Here is a 14,017-nt window from a genome sequence, read left to right on the forward strand (position 1 = left end):
CAACCAATGTCAGTTTAATCCATATAATATAATATATATAATATTAAAGGTTCAGGTATTGGTTTAGGGTTTAGGGTTAGGATTAGGGTTAGGGTTAGAATTAGGGTGTAGGGTTAGAATTAGGGTTAGTTCATCCCCGAGGTTAGACACATTGGTTTTATTGCGACACCATGTTCTCTATCGCTTGGGCCGTTGAGTCTGTCTTCACATTCTCGCCTACCACTCGTGCTCGCTGTTGTGGCATCGACGATGGGAACACAACTGATGGAGCGTTAGCCTTATTCAATTACGCATTGTACTTTTGTAGTGCACGTGTTTTTGGGTCTACGTGCTAGATTGCTGTAGCATCGTGTGCCCATTGCTCGAACTCGTTATACGTGCTAACAAGAACTTGGTGCTTGGGCTAATTGCTTGGTGCTAACTCAACAGCTAGCTTTGCGTGGACTAATCATAATACTCGCTACACGCGTAGAACCTACGGTAAATCGGTGGCATAATAATCATTGCAATACATACATGCAGGGTAAACTAGTTACACAACCTATGTCTTACTCCGAGTGCAGAGTTTTAAACAAATTCTTTTTACTCATACATGCACGATAAACAGCCAAGACAATTTTTATTCAAAGCTCTTATTTCATGTAGTTTAGTGCGAATTTTTCATTTTTATGGCGTTTTATATACACCATAGAGCGCTCGCCTAAATTTAGCGGGACGTGCAGGAGGCTCCCGCTAAAGTTGTCCGCTGAAGTGCGGTAAACAAGCGAGCGACTTAGCGAACGGAGATTCGTGAAACGCGTCCTCCGCTATTTAGCGGACAACTCGGTAGTTTAGCGGAGGAGATAGTGGAGAATATAGCGACGGAGCTTCGTGAAACACGCCCCAGCTGACAGTTCACATGTACCCGTTATATGGAGAAATGAGCATGTACACAGGTGGCACATAGTGTTGACGATCGAATAAAGTTGAAAACGAAAAATCGATAAAATTTCATGCACAACGTGGAGAGTATCCTTAAAGAACAATTGAAGTCAACTTTTATAACTTCTGTCACGTTTTTATACATAGAAATACATTCAATAACGTATTCCATTTAAATCCGGCGCCCAATTTGTAAGAAACATATCCTTGCCGTCTGGTTGTTGCTATGGTAACTGGGTGATGCTCCATTAGGAGCGTTCCCAACTTTAATGTCATTATTTAATGTCTTGATATAAAAGAGATATAAAGGGGGTGGATCGATATCAATTAGTTAGAACAAAGGAGGGGTTGGATTACTGAATAAGATATCATTTTATTGGGACCCATGTTCTCTATCCTTGAACCGACTCAACAATAGTTGGTCCTTTTTAGCGGGTTACACAGAAGAAGCCAGTTACGGGGTTAGGCGGGTCAAGAGCGAGCGTAAAGTCTGATGTGTCCATGCATATAGCCCGATATATTCGCGTATATAAGCATTGAAGCTGTGCAGGTAGCTGGGCAGAATAGCAATGAGTGACAATCCACTGTATACGTCTAGGACAACAGTAAGTACATGATATCAGTGAGGAAATAAATACCATGACATTTCGCGGCATAGATTTATGATAATAACAACTACAAGATATCGGCATGCAAATAATTAACAGGAAATCCCGCGGTATACATTTAACGTAAGAGTAATTACAAGTTATTAGTCCGGAAAAATAATTAACACGACATACCCGTATACATTTCGGATAACAATAATTACAAGCCATCGATGTGGAAATAATTAGCATATGTCATTCCGCGGTATAATTTAAAGTAATAGTAATTAGAAGAGATCTGTGTATAAATGATTAACACAACATTCTGCGGATTGTATTTAGGATAATATTAATGACAGAATATTAGCGTGGAAACAATAATTCACATGACATGACGCGGCATAAATTTAGGAACGTATATAGATTTCATATAATATTTATTACAAGCGTTTACTGGAAATAATTAGATAATTCGCGGGTAAAATTGAACGATAATTGCAAGCTATACGCCTCGTGCAGTATGAATGTAGGATGATAGCAGATACAAAAACAATAATACGACATTCTGCTGTATATATTCGCATAATTGTAATTACAATGTAGCAGTGTAGAAATACAAGACATTCCAGTTTAAATTTAGGATGAAAGCAATACTAATAGCAGAATTAATTGTCATAACATTCCGCTGTATAAATAAATTTATTTAGTTTAATCGTAATTACAATATATTAGTGTGGAAATAACATATGGCATTCCTCAGCATAAGTTTAGGCGAATTGTAATTTCATAATTTAATGTGACAAATATTAACATGAGATTCAAGAGAGAAATTTGGAAATAATTAACACGACATTCAGCAATATACGTTTATGATAATAGCAATTTAATATATCAGCAGATATAATTAAGATTATATTAATGTTAATACGCTAAAGCTATAATAAAGCTATACATTTAGGATAATAATAATAATAATTAAAATTTAACGGTTTGGAAATCATTAATATGAAACTCCGGTATACATTTAAGATAATATTACGTACAATATATTAATTCGGAAATAATTAATATGATATTCTGCGGTATACATTTGGGATAATAGTAATAACAATACATCAATTTGGAAATAATTAACGTGACATTGCCATATACAATTACGCTGTAATTACAAGATACCATTCTAGGAATAATTAACATCGCAATCCGATATACATTTAGGATAATAGTAAATACAGTATATGGTATCAGTGGGCTAATAATTAACATGACATTCTGCGTCATACATTTAGGATAATATTAATTACAAGTTATGACATTGGTATGCAAATAATTAACAAAGCTTTACGTGACATACAATTAGGATAATAGTAATTAAAAGACATGCTTTCGGTATGGAACAAATTAACAAAACGCGTTATGCATTTAGGATAATAGTTATTACAAGATATGAAGAGTCTAAAGAGTAACGAATCTGGCCTTAAACTACGCACACACGCACCGGAAACACGAGTATTATATAAATAGTAGCATTAAGTACAACCAGTGAAAATAATAATAATAATTATAATAAAAACCATAGACATTCGACCAGAAGAGGCGCATGCAAACGCTCTGACTACTGTGGTATATCACAAGAATAGGAGGCAGTACCGCACAGTGCGTATACAGAATGATATACAGTGATGTTACGATATAGAGCTATCCTCAGTCTCCCACCCCCCGGACTTCTCACGCCATCTGGATCCGCTCCGTCGTCGGAGTTTTCGGGACCGCTGGCGCCACCTGTCGGCCACCGACGGCGAACACCTCCCGGAAGCGGCGCGGGAGTCGGTCGCCTGGCGACGCGTACAGATGAGAAGTTTCGCGGGCGTAGTTGCACATCTCAACGAGTAGTGACGTGTAGTGCGACGAAGAGCCGTCAGTCGACAGCCGCGTGCGGCCGAAGTCGCACGAGCGCCTGCAGCACGGCGACGGCAAGCGGCGCAGACGACGAACGCGCGTGAGCGAGAGCAGCAGACGCTAGCATGCTGCGGCTCGTCGCGCTGGCTCGGCGGGCCGCGGCGACGGCGTGCTGTAGCGCCTCGTCGCAGCAAGCGCGGGCGGTGCGCTTGACGCACAGATGAGCGGGTTCAAGGCGAGCACCGCTAGACGAAGCCGCGGAAAGCCCTGGCAGATGATCTCACGGCCGACGGCACACGTCGGGCGTAGATAGACGCTTGCTCGCAAGGTACGGCGTTCCACCCCCACGTTCGCGTAACGCTCGCGATAGTTGACGACGACGACGCGCGTCTACGTACGTGACGGCACGTTAGACGAGACGGACACCGCAGCGCGGCATGCGCACGCCACCGCCGCCATCTTGGCTGCTGCGGCGCGGCGCACTCGGGTGGCAGGACGCTTACGCGTAGCCGATTCTATCGTTACTGGACGCGAATGAGCGTAGTGGCGCACGTGAGGGTCCGCATGAAGGAAGAAGCTTTGACCGTGAGTGTCAGTACCACATTCGTCGTCGCCGTGTGGTACGGGAATGACGTCGGCGCGGATGGACGCGACGGAGTCAGCGCGCCGTTGACGGACGAGAGTCGGCTACGCGCCAGGGCGCGCAGCCAGCGTTTGTTAGAACGCGTCGCCGACGACGTCTGCGCGCTTGCGGCAACAGCACGGCGACCGTGGGCTGTCGCCGACCAGGCCGACGGACGACGAGCGGCGCGGAGAATGCAGACGCGGTAGAATGACTGCAACTTGACGTTTGCGGCTCGATCGACGGCGAACGGCTGTCGTTCGGATGCGTTGCTTCGTTCGGCGACGACGTCGACAACTGGCGAATACGGTCGTCTGCTCGCGGCGAGAAATTCATTACGTCCCGGTCGCGTGCCGCGCGTTCGGTGAGTCACCCGCTCGACGTCGCGACAGAAATCCCGACGACGTCGCCGATAGATGGTCGTCAAGAAGTCGCCGACGAAATTGCTAGTGCACACACCAAACCAGTAAAAGATAGTCTGGTTAGATTCAGGAGTAAACATGGGCATAAATTTGTGATTTATCCTAAAAATTGCTGTCACAACACACACAACACACAACAGTACACATACAAAGATATCTGGTTGACATTCAGGAGTAAACGATTCCATAAAATTCTGTGATTTACTCCTAAAATTGCTGCTGCAACACACAACACACACACGCACGACACACCACACACGAACACACACAACACACACACACACAACACACACACACCAACACACGACACGCACACACACCACACACACACACAACCATACACAACACACCACACACACACACACGACACAACACATCACACACAGACACACACAACACACACACACACGACAAAACACGCACACCACGCACACAACGAACACGACCACACTAAAACACAAATACACACACACACATCATACACACAACACACACACACCACACACACACACACATACACAACAACACACAACACACACACACACGCAAACACGCACACACGCACACCACGCACACACGCACACACACACACACACACAACACACAATACAACACACACACACACAAACAACACACACACCACCCACACACACACACACACAACACACACACACACCACACACACACACAACACACACACACATGACGACAAACACGCACACAGCACACACCGCCACACAATACACAACATACACACACACACACACGCCACACACGCACACACGCACCGCACACACACACACACACGCACACACGCACACACGCACCGCGACCACAGCCGCACACCAGCGCACACGCGCACGACTGCGCACACGCGCACACTGCAACACGCACACGCACACGCCAAAAAAAAAAAAAACCCACCCCCCCCCACGCACACGCAGCACGCACGCGCGCACGCACACGCGCTACGGCCACGCGCACGCGCACGACCACGCACGCGCGCCGCGCGCACGCACGGCACGCGCGCACACACACACACGAGCACGCACGCACGCACACACACACACGCACGCACGCACGCCGCAGCACACAACAGCACACACACATACGCAACACGCCACACGCCACACACGACACACACGCACACACGCACGACCGCACCACATACACAAATACAACACACACACCACGCACACACGCACACACCGCACACACGCACACACGGCACGCATACACTCACACACGCACACACGGCAAAACACGCACACCGGGCGCACACGCAACGCACACGCACACTCACACGCACACGCCCGACGCACACGCACGCACGCGCGCGCGTAGCACACGCGCACGCCACACGCGCCACGGCGCACGCCGCACGCTACAGCGCACGCGCGCAGACGCATCGCACGGCACGCACGCACGTCACGGCACACAGCACACACGCCACGCACGGCACTACAACCAAAACACAAACTACAACACACACACACACATACAAACACACACCACACACACACAAACACACCAAAACAATCAACACACACAACACACACACCCACAACACACACACAACACACACACACACGCGCGCACACAACACTACACACACACACACACACGCACGAACACACGCACACCACACAAACACACACCACACACTACGCACGCACACACACACACACACACACACAGCCACACACACACACCCCACACACACACACCACACGCTACGACACACACACACACAGCACAGCACAACAAACACACACCACACACACGCATACGGCGCACGTGCACACACGCAGCACGACACACATCACACAACACACACATCACACACACATCACACATGATATCTGGTTATAATCAGACATTCATAAATTTGTAATTATTTACTCCTGTTATTATATAAATAGAACGCGAGCGCCTGCGCTGCTGTGGGCGTGTTTGCGTGCGCGCGCGTGCATGCATGCGAGCGTGCGTGCGCGCGTGTAATCATGTTAATGTGTATGCATGCGAGCGCTTGTGTGCGTGCGTGCTTGCGCATCTGTTTTGTTTGTGCTCGGGTGATAAGTTTGTCACGTGACTTCATGTCACGCTACAGCATTGCTTTGTATGACAGCCTGATCCTATTTCCACGCTAACTACAGAGTGACAGTTGTCGTGATAGCGTCGCTGTTGTCAATGAAACGTAATTGACAACGTTTGAAACGTAATTGAAACGTAATTGAAACGTCCCTAACCCTAACCCTAACCCTAACCCTAACCCTAACTACAGAGAGACAGTTGTCGTGATGGCGTCGCTGTTGTCAATGATTGCAATTGTTCGTCTGCCTGATCAGTGATTGACTGCACGCCAATGTATGTAATACAAATATCTATTCACACATAGAAATAGATAGTATACTATTTGTTTCTACGAACTAACCGCTGTGATTTCCTTTTTCCCGGATTTGTCTCCCAATACTTGATTGTGTATTGACGTTCATCTTTCGTCGACGTGCATTCCCGTGTGTACATATGGTTAATTAAATAATGCCAATGTGATTCTTTACGGATTACTCAATGAGCTTCGCTGACAGTAAAAGCAATTTTGCTCTCATTCGTCATCCTGACACACTACTGCTTTTTATGCTGTTTACGTTATGCTATTAAATTTTCAACCATGCGAGGCTATTGCGCAAATTAAATTAAATTGTGTTTTTTGAAAAAATAGCACTGGAAATTAACCAACGGAGCTTTTCGTTGGAACTCAATCGTCTTTCGGCCGTAAACACATTTTGCAACGTCATGACGAATAATATATTTTATTATATTATATATTATATTATAATATATTATATGGGGAATTCTCAGGATATGCCCTCGTGCGATATACCACGATGCGAGTCGAGCCTATGCATCACAAGCTATCGCATACCATTCTACAATTTATCCGTATGCAAGTGTCACATAATCGATGCTACGCAGTGTTCAAAATAAGGCCAAAGTTCATAATCGGACCATCGATTTTGCAGGATACTTCATATGTAAAAGCTATGACTTTTTACATTAATGATTACGGAACTATTTACGATGTTTCCGAGAATTTTTTGATATTGATGTTGTTGTGTCGTTTCAAAGAATGTTCATTTTTTAGCGAAGAGGCGTTTTCTCGGAGTTAATGCCACTCTCTTTTCCCACGACCGAGCAAAAAAATTGTCGCGAAGTTCTCGCTTTCGGAGGATTAAACGAACACGGAATTATCGAACAAATCGAACGGAATTATCGAATTATAGGAACACTATTTCACACTTAACAGACCAGGTTTACAGCTTACATACTACTGTGACAAGTAAGGTTTATGGCCCATGCTGATAACAATAAATTAATATATACTGAAACAACAGCAGGATAAATAGCCCGTACGTACTCAGCGTTGGCGCTGCTGCTGCCTCTGCTGCTGCTGTTGCGGCTGTTGTTGTTGTAGCTGTCTCTGCTGCCGCTGTTGCTGTTGCTGCTCCTGCTGTTGCTGCTGCTGCTGTGTGTGTGTGTATGTTCATAGTGAAGACATGTGCCTATATGTAACCCACACCACGCGCATGCGCGCATACCTGCGACCCGCATGCACGCGCGCACGCACACACACACACGCACACGCATGCGCGCGCGCGGTCCACCCATCGCGATTCATCCATCTATCGCAACAGCAGTGCAAACACGCGCATCCGTCGCCACCTCAGTCTGTGTCTACAGGTTAGCATCGTGTTGACCAAACCGAAGCCTGGTCTCGCTTCAGAACGCGATCGTATTTCAGTGTATGCGTGCAGGCGCTTGAATTTGTTATTTCCCATTAGAAAAGCTTTCCGCTTAGAACTTTTTGAGATTTTTAATTAGCTCGTTGAATCTTTGCTGAATCCGACATAGCCCATGAGCCAGACCAGATATTGGTACCACCTGGTGTGGCAAATTCTCACCATGTTTTCTTGATAGGCCTATATTCATAGATAAAAAACAAAGTGAGCTCAACCCAGCATCCACAGCTTAGTGGTAGTAATGACCTCTAAATGTGGATGATCGCGTTAGACATCGGACCCAAAATTTAGGGGTAGGGGAAATGAAAAACTCAATATATTTTTAACTAATTATCCAATTGTTACAAATCACCACTCAAAATGTTGGAAATTGTATTCCTTACACACTGATATATGTTATGTTCCATTTCGAGTGTAGTGCCTTCCGACCGGGACGCAGAGAGGACGGCCTTGCCAACCACGTATAGCGCAAGATGGCGGCCACTGTCTGACGGGGGCGGGTAAAGCAGGTAAAAGGTTAAAGGTTCAAAGCAACGTTTGATGGTGGGCTGCTTGCGTGCAATGCGTCGGCAGTCGCCGTCTCTCTTTCTCTCTCTCGCTCTCTCTCTCTCTCTCTCTCTCTCCCTCTCTCTCTCTCTCTCTCTCTCTCTCTTTCTTTCTGTCTCTCTCTCTATCTCTTTATCTCTATCTCTCTCATTCAATCTCCCCCTTTCTCTATCCTTCTCTCTCTCTCTCCACGCCGACCCCATCTCTAAGTGTTCACCTGTCCTAACGAACTCGTTTGTGTAGCGGGACATCAAAGCCTGCCGCTTAATGGTGTTGACGTGTGCACACATTGAGACGCAACGTGTATTTCGAGGAAGCAATCGCGCCGATGGGAAAATAATATAGACCGACTATAAGAAAGATGTTCAGGAGAGACAGAGGCAGGGGGCAGCCGTCGCCGCACGCGCTTGATGCTTAAGCCCGGCGCACACGTGAGTAATTTGACGCATGCATCATTTTACTTGAGTAAAATTACTCACGTGTGCGCCGGGCTTTAGTGAAATGTGGTTCGTATGCCGCACGTCCGTGGTGGGGCGAAAAGACCGGGTCACTCACTCACTTGCCATCGTCACTTTTCGATAAGCCAAATCGGAAAGTCCCCGCCGCCATATTGAGATCAGATAAGAGGGGGTATAAACTGCCGTTTTATAACATGGGTAGGATAGGACTATTCTAGGGTTTTGATCTATAATTCTCTTCACTAACATCGTACTTCAATTCACAGATGCGTTTCTGTTTACATAAACATTTACAAATATGTTTACGGTCGTTTGGGATATTTTGCAATGTTTGTGTTAATGCAAATACTAAAAACGCACGAGTGTTTACATTAATCATGTACTTTCCTAAGCGCGCCTCGGCCATTTTATACCCTTTTTTCTGTGACATAAGCAGCGTTCATACGTAGCAAGAAATTCGGCATTTAGCGTTCACACGAGGCAAAATGCGCGGTCCAAGAAATACGGTAACTAAACAGATCCGGTATTTGATGTAAATACGAGGCTTCCCAGACCCCGAATAATTTGCCGTGCTTGAGAAATACCGAATCTCTTGGACCGCGCATTTCCTCGTGTGTACGCTAACACCGGATTTCTGAAGCCGCGTATTTTATAGACTGGTCCGCGCTCGACAGTTCCAGTGTAACGCGAGTGAAACTGTCGAGCGCGGACCAGTGCTGACGTATTTATCAGGCATGTTCGGTTGGTGCACATTGGCATTGTTTATATTCGGCATTGTTCGCTGAGTTGTATACTAAAGTACCGAGAAAACTCGGCAAATACCGTATTTCTGAAGCGCCGCGACAACGTGTGAACGTTCGGTCCGCGTATTTGTATCAGATTCGGTATTTCGCAAGTATTTTTTCTTTTACCGTATTTCAATAAAATACGAGGTCTAGCGTGTGAACCGAGGCTATACATAGCAACAAGGCTGAACTTTCCGATCTCACTTATTTATCAGGCAAATCGATATGGTTATAGAGGCATTATGGTTAGAGGCATTTATTGTGTTGGGGATGAAGCTTTCTGGTGATATTCCGCTGCTTAGCTGCGTGCGAAGCAACCAGAGGCGATGACGTTTACAAGTATCACCTAATTATAATATTATACGCTACGCTGATATTATATATATAAGTATATATTTGCGTAATTGTATTTATTATAATATTATATATTTAAATTTATAATTAGTATATGAAATAACTTAGTAATAACTCAGCGTAAATGAATGAAATTAATTAATCGAAGGTAATATAATATGCATGCGGCTGGCAGCTGTCGAAATGAGGACGGCTGTAGTAGCAAATAGAAAGCGACGGAGTTTAGCGCATCGCGATCGTTCCAAACCCAAAACCTTTCACGAGCCGACAGAAGAAGAGAAGACGACAGAAAGAAAACACATCATGGCAACGTGTTGACTTGATATATGTATTTCCATCGAGATTTGTAAAGCAGAAGTAGCGAGATTTGATCAATGAGGTCACTTATAAGGGTTAGGATTCGCATTAAAGTGTGAAGGCTCGTTCTTGCGAGACACAATCAGCCGCGTAACGATTCGTGTTCGCTATGTAGCGAACATACTACACCAATGATAGGGAGCGATCTTGTTACCTGTTCGTGATGGGAATGGCTTGCCCGATTCACGTGTTCTTTCGAGCCACAAATACATTCAATATATTATATTCATCGACTGTTCTGTTATATATTATATATATATATATATATAGTATATACTATATATATAATATTAGATATAATATATATATATTCGTCTGTTCTGTATGTGTGAATATACTCGATTCAGTGATGTTATAGTCAGCTGCGACAACTGTAACACAATATCGGGCACGAACCGAGAGAAACGCGCATTATATAGGTAACGTGTGGCAGAAGCATGTGATAGCAATACGTTACAGAAACACGTTCCAGGAACACGCGATACTAACGCGTAAGAGGAACACGCAACAGGAGAAACATGACAGGAACGACGTGACAGCATCACATGGCGGTAACGACACTGTAACGTAAAAGAAATACTATAAAGCAAGAGAGTTTTTTTTGCATAATAAACAATTTAATGCCGTCTAAAGTACGTTACATTCCTTCTTCCTTTTCTCCGTAAAATGCGATGCCGAGACACCCGACCTACGCAAACCCACGCGAGACACCCTGACCAGTGACGCCCGCTAGGGGGCGACGCTGCACGATCAGCCGCTCCCTATTAGCCACGCAACACAGTTTCCCGTCTCTCGATTGTGTGCATCTCTCCGTAGACATAATATATTTGCTTTGTTGGTTTTTAGTTTCTCGTTCGTTCTCGAGGGACGCGCGCAAGAGCAGACGCTTCCATTTCAATAAATAAAACTCGGAATAGTTACGATGCACGCCGCAAGAGCGCGCGCGAGTCTAAATAATGCAATTCTTTAAAATACTGCTGCGGTGGTTTAAACACTACTGCAGCGGAGGCGGAAACGGGGGGAGGAGAGAGGGAAGGGGTGGGAGGGAAAGGGGAAGGGTAAGGGGGAGAAATAAATTCATATCAAACGAACGGGGTTTGTCTGATATTGTGGGGTCTCGACGCCGCCTGTCGATTTCGCGAATCGTAAATTCCGCACTGGTTACGTCACCGGATGACGATAAATGGGAAAAGATTCCCACCATGCCGTCGTCGTTGTCGTCGCCATCCTCGTCATTTATCACTCGCAAACGAACGCGGCGAGCGAGCGCAAGTTTCGCACGAGCTCGTAGCGACATCTATCGGGTTTCTACGACGTTTCTGCGCGCTCACGCATAGATACCTATAATTAATTATATACAGCTATATAATTATATGTAGCGTATAGAATATCTATGGCCGACCTTCTGACCGTTGACTGTTTCTCACGCTCCATGTCGAGCAAGAGACAAACTGATGGGAAAATGGGAGTAGATACTAAAATTACGTAATCGAACTTCACTGTGGAAGGTTAGCGAGACTGAAGCCTGACGCGATATAAATATAATCGATTCGTAATGTTTTCAGATACCAGGTGGCAGCACAACGGTGTTTATCGACTGGCGTTTCTGCTCCCTGTTACTGTTGCTGTTGCTGCTGCTTCTACTACTGTACTAATATTACTGCTGCTGCTGCTGTTGTTGATGTTGTTGATGTTGTTGTTGTTGTTTACGGTGGTGTCGCTATATGTTGTTGTTATGGTCACGGATAAACAGTGACTTCGTCGTGATAATGTTGAAAGTGGCCATTTATACGAATAGCATACTTCTAATGACAAATGTCACAATAACCATCACCACCATCATCATCATCATCATCATCACTATCGTCATGATAAACCACTGCTCATAAATTTATCATCGCTTACGCGACCAACCGTCTCGAATGGAAAAAATAAAAGAACAATTTCTCTAACAACTAACTACAGCTTGCAGTCGGGTGATTCATCTGAATTATACAGGTTCCGACTGGCCGGGCCTCCCCGACCGACTGCAAATTTAATTTGAATGCTTCGGCGATTAGTCATCACGCGTTGACAAATTCGGAAATCCTTCTCTCTCTCTACGAGTAAAGCAGGGAGCTAAAGAAACCTTCACGTTATGCCCACGTTCGGCTCCATCGCTTGGGAGGGGCCGCTACCGTTCGCTAACACTGCAGTCAGGGGGCGTTACCATCTCTAACCCACTGCTGTGATGGGAGGTGTTATCGCTAACACTACTGGCAGGGGGCGCTGCTATTCCTACGATTGCTGCCGGGAGGCCCTGTTATTGTTAACATTGCTGTCAGGGGGAGCTGCTATCGCTACGATTGCTGTCAGGAGGCGCTGTTGTCACTAACATTGCTGTCAGTGGGAGCTGCTATCGCTAAAATTGCTGTCAGGGGGCGCTGTCGTCACTAACATTGCTGTCAGAGGAAACTGCTACCGCTACTACTGCTAGCAGGGGCGGCAACGCACAAATTCTAAGGCTGGTACCATCGCAAAAAAATCTATACGGGGGAGCAGAGTACACCACGGAGGACGATGCGGCAGAACGAGGAAGGTGGAGACGAATCATTAACAGAGAGGTCAGCCCCTAGCTGCCGTCTCAGCGTGGATCATCCGCGAGAGACTACGACAAAGACGAAGAAGAAGAAGAAGAAGAAGAAGAAGAAGAAGAAGAAGAAGAAGAAGAAGAAGAAGACGAAGGAACTGTACTACAGACACTGTCTGGGGAGGGGGCGTTCATCTCCAGCAATCACCGTTAGCAAGGTGTGTGGGAGAAAGAGAGACGCTCGCGGGGGAATCGCAGCATTCGTCCCGTGCCAATCATCTCCGAATTCCAGGTTAGTCATAACACGAACAGCTGCTGCTGCTGAGTAATGAAGAGTCACGCGGTTTTTCATCGGGGAGCGAACTACATACACGCGTGAGAGTAGTACGACCATAGACTAGAGAGAGCGAGAAGGAGAGAGAGGGGGGGAAAGAGAGAAAGAGAGAGATAAAGAGAAAGAGAGCGAGATAAAGAGAGAGAGAGAGAGCGAGACAGAGACAGAGAGAGAGAGCGAGAGAGAGAGAGAAGACGAGAGAGAGAGAGAGAGAGAGAGAGAAGAGAGAGAGAGAGAGAGAGAGAGAGAGAGAGAGAGAGAGAGAAGGAGGTAGGGAGGTAGGAGGAGAGGAGAGAGAGAGAGAAGGAGGTAAGGAGGGAGGAGGAGGAGGAGAGGAGGAGAGGAGGGAGAGGAGTAGAGGAG

Source organism: Priapulus caudatus, unplaced genomic scaffold (assembly GCF_000485595.1).
Source record: "Priapulus caudatus unplaced genomic scaffold, Priapulus_caudatus-5.0.1 Scaffold2125, whole genome shotgun sequence".
In the NCBI taxonomy this organism is placed as follows: domain Eukaryota; kingdom Metazoa; phylum Priapulida; class Priapulimorpha; order Priapulimorphida; family Priapulidae; genus Priapulus; species Priapulus caudatus.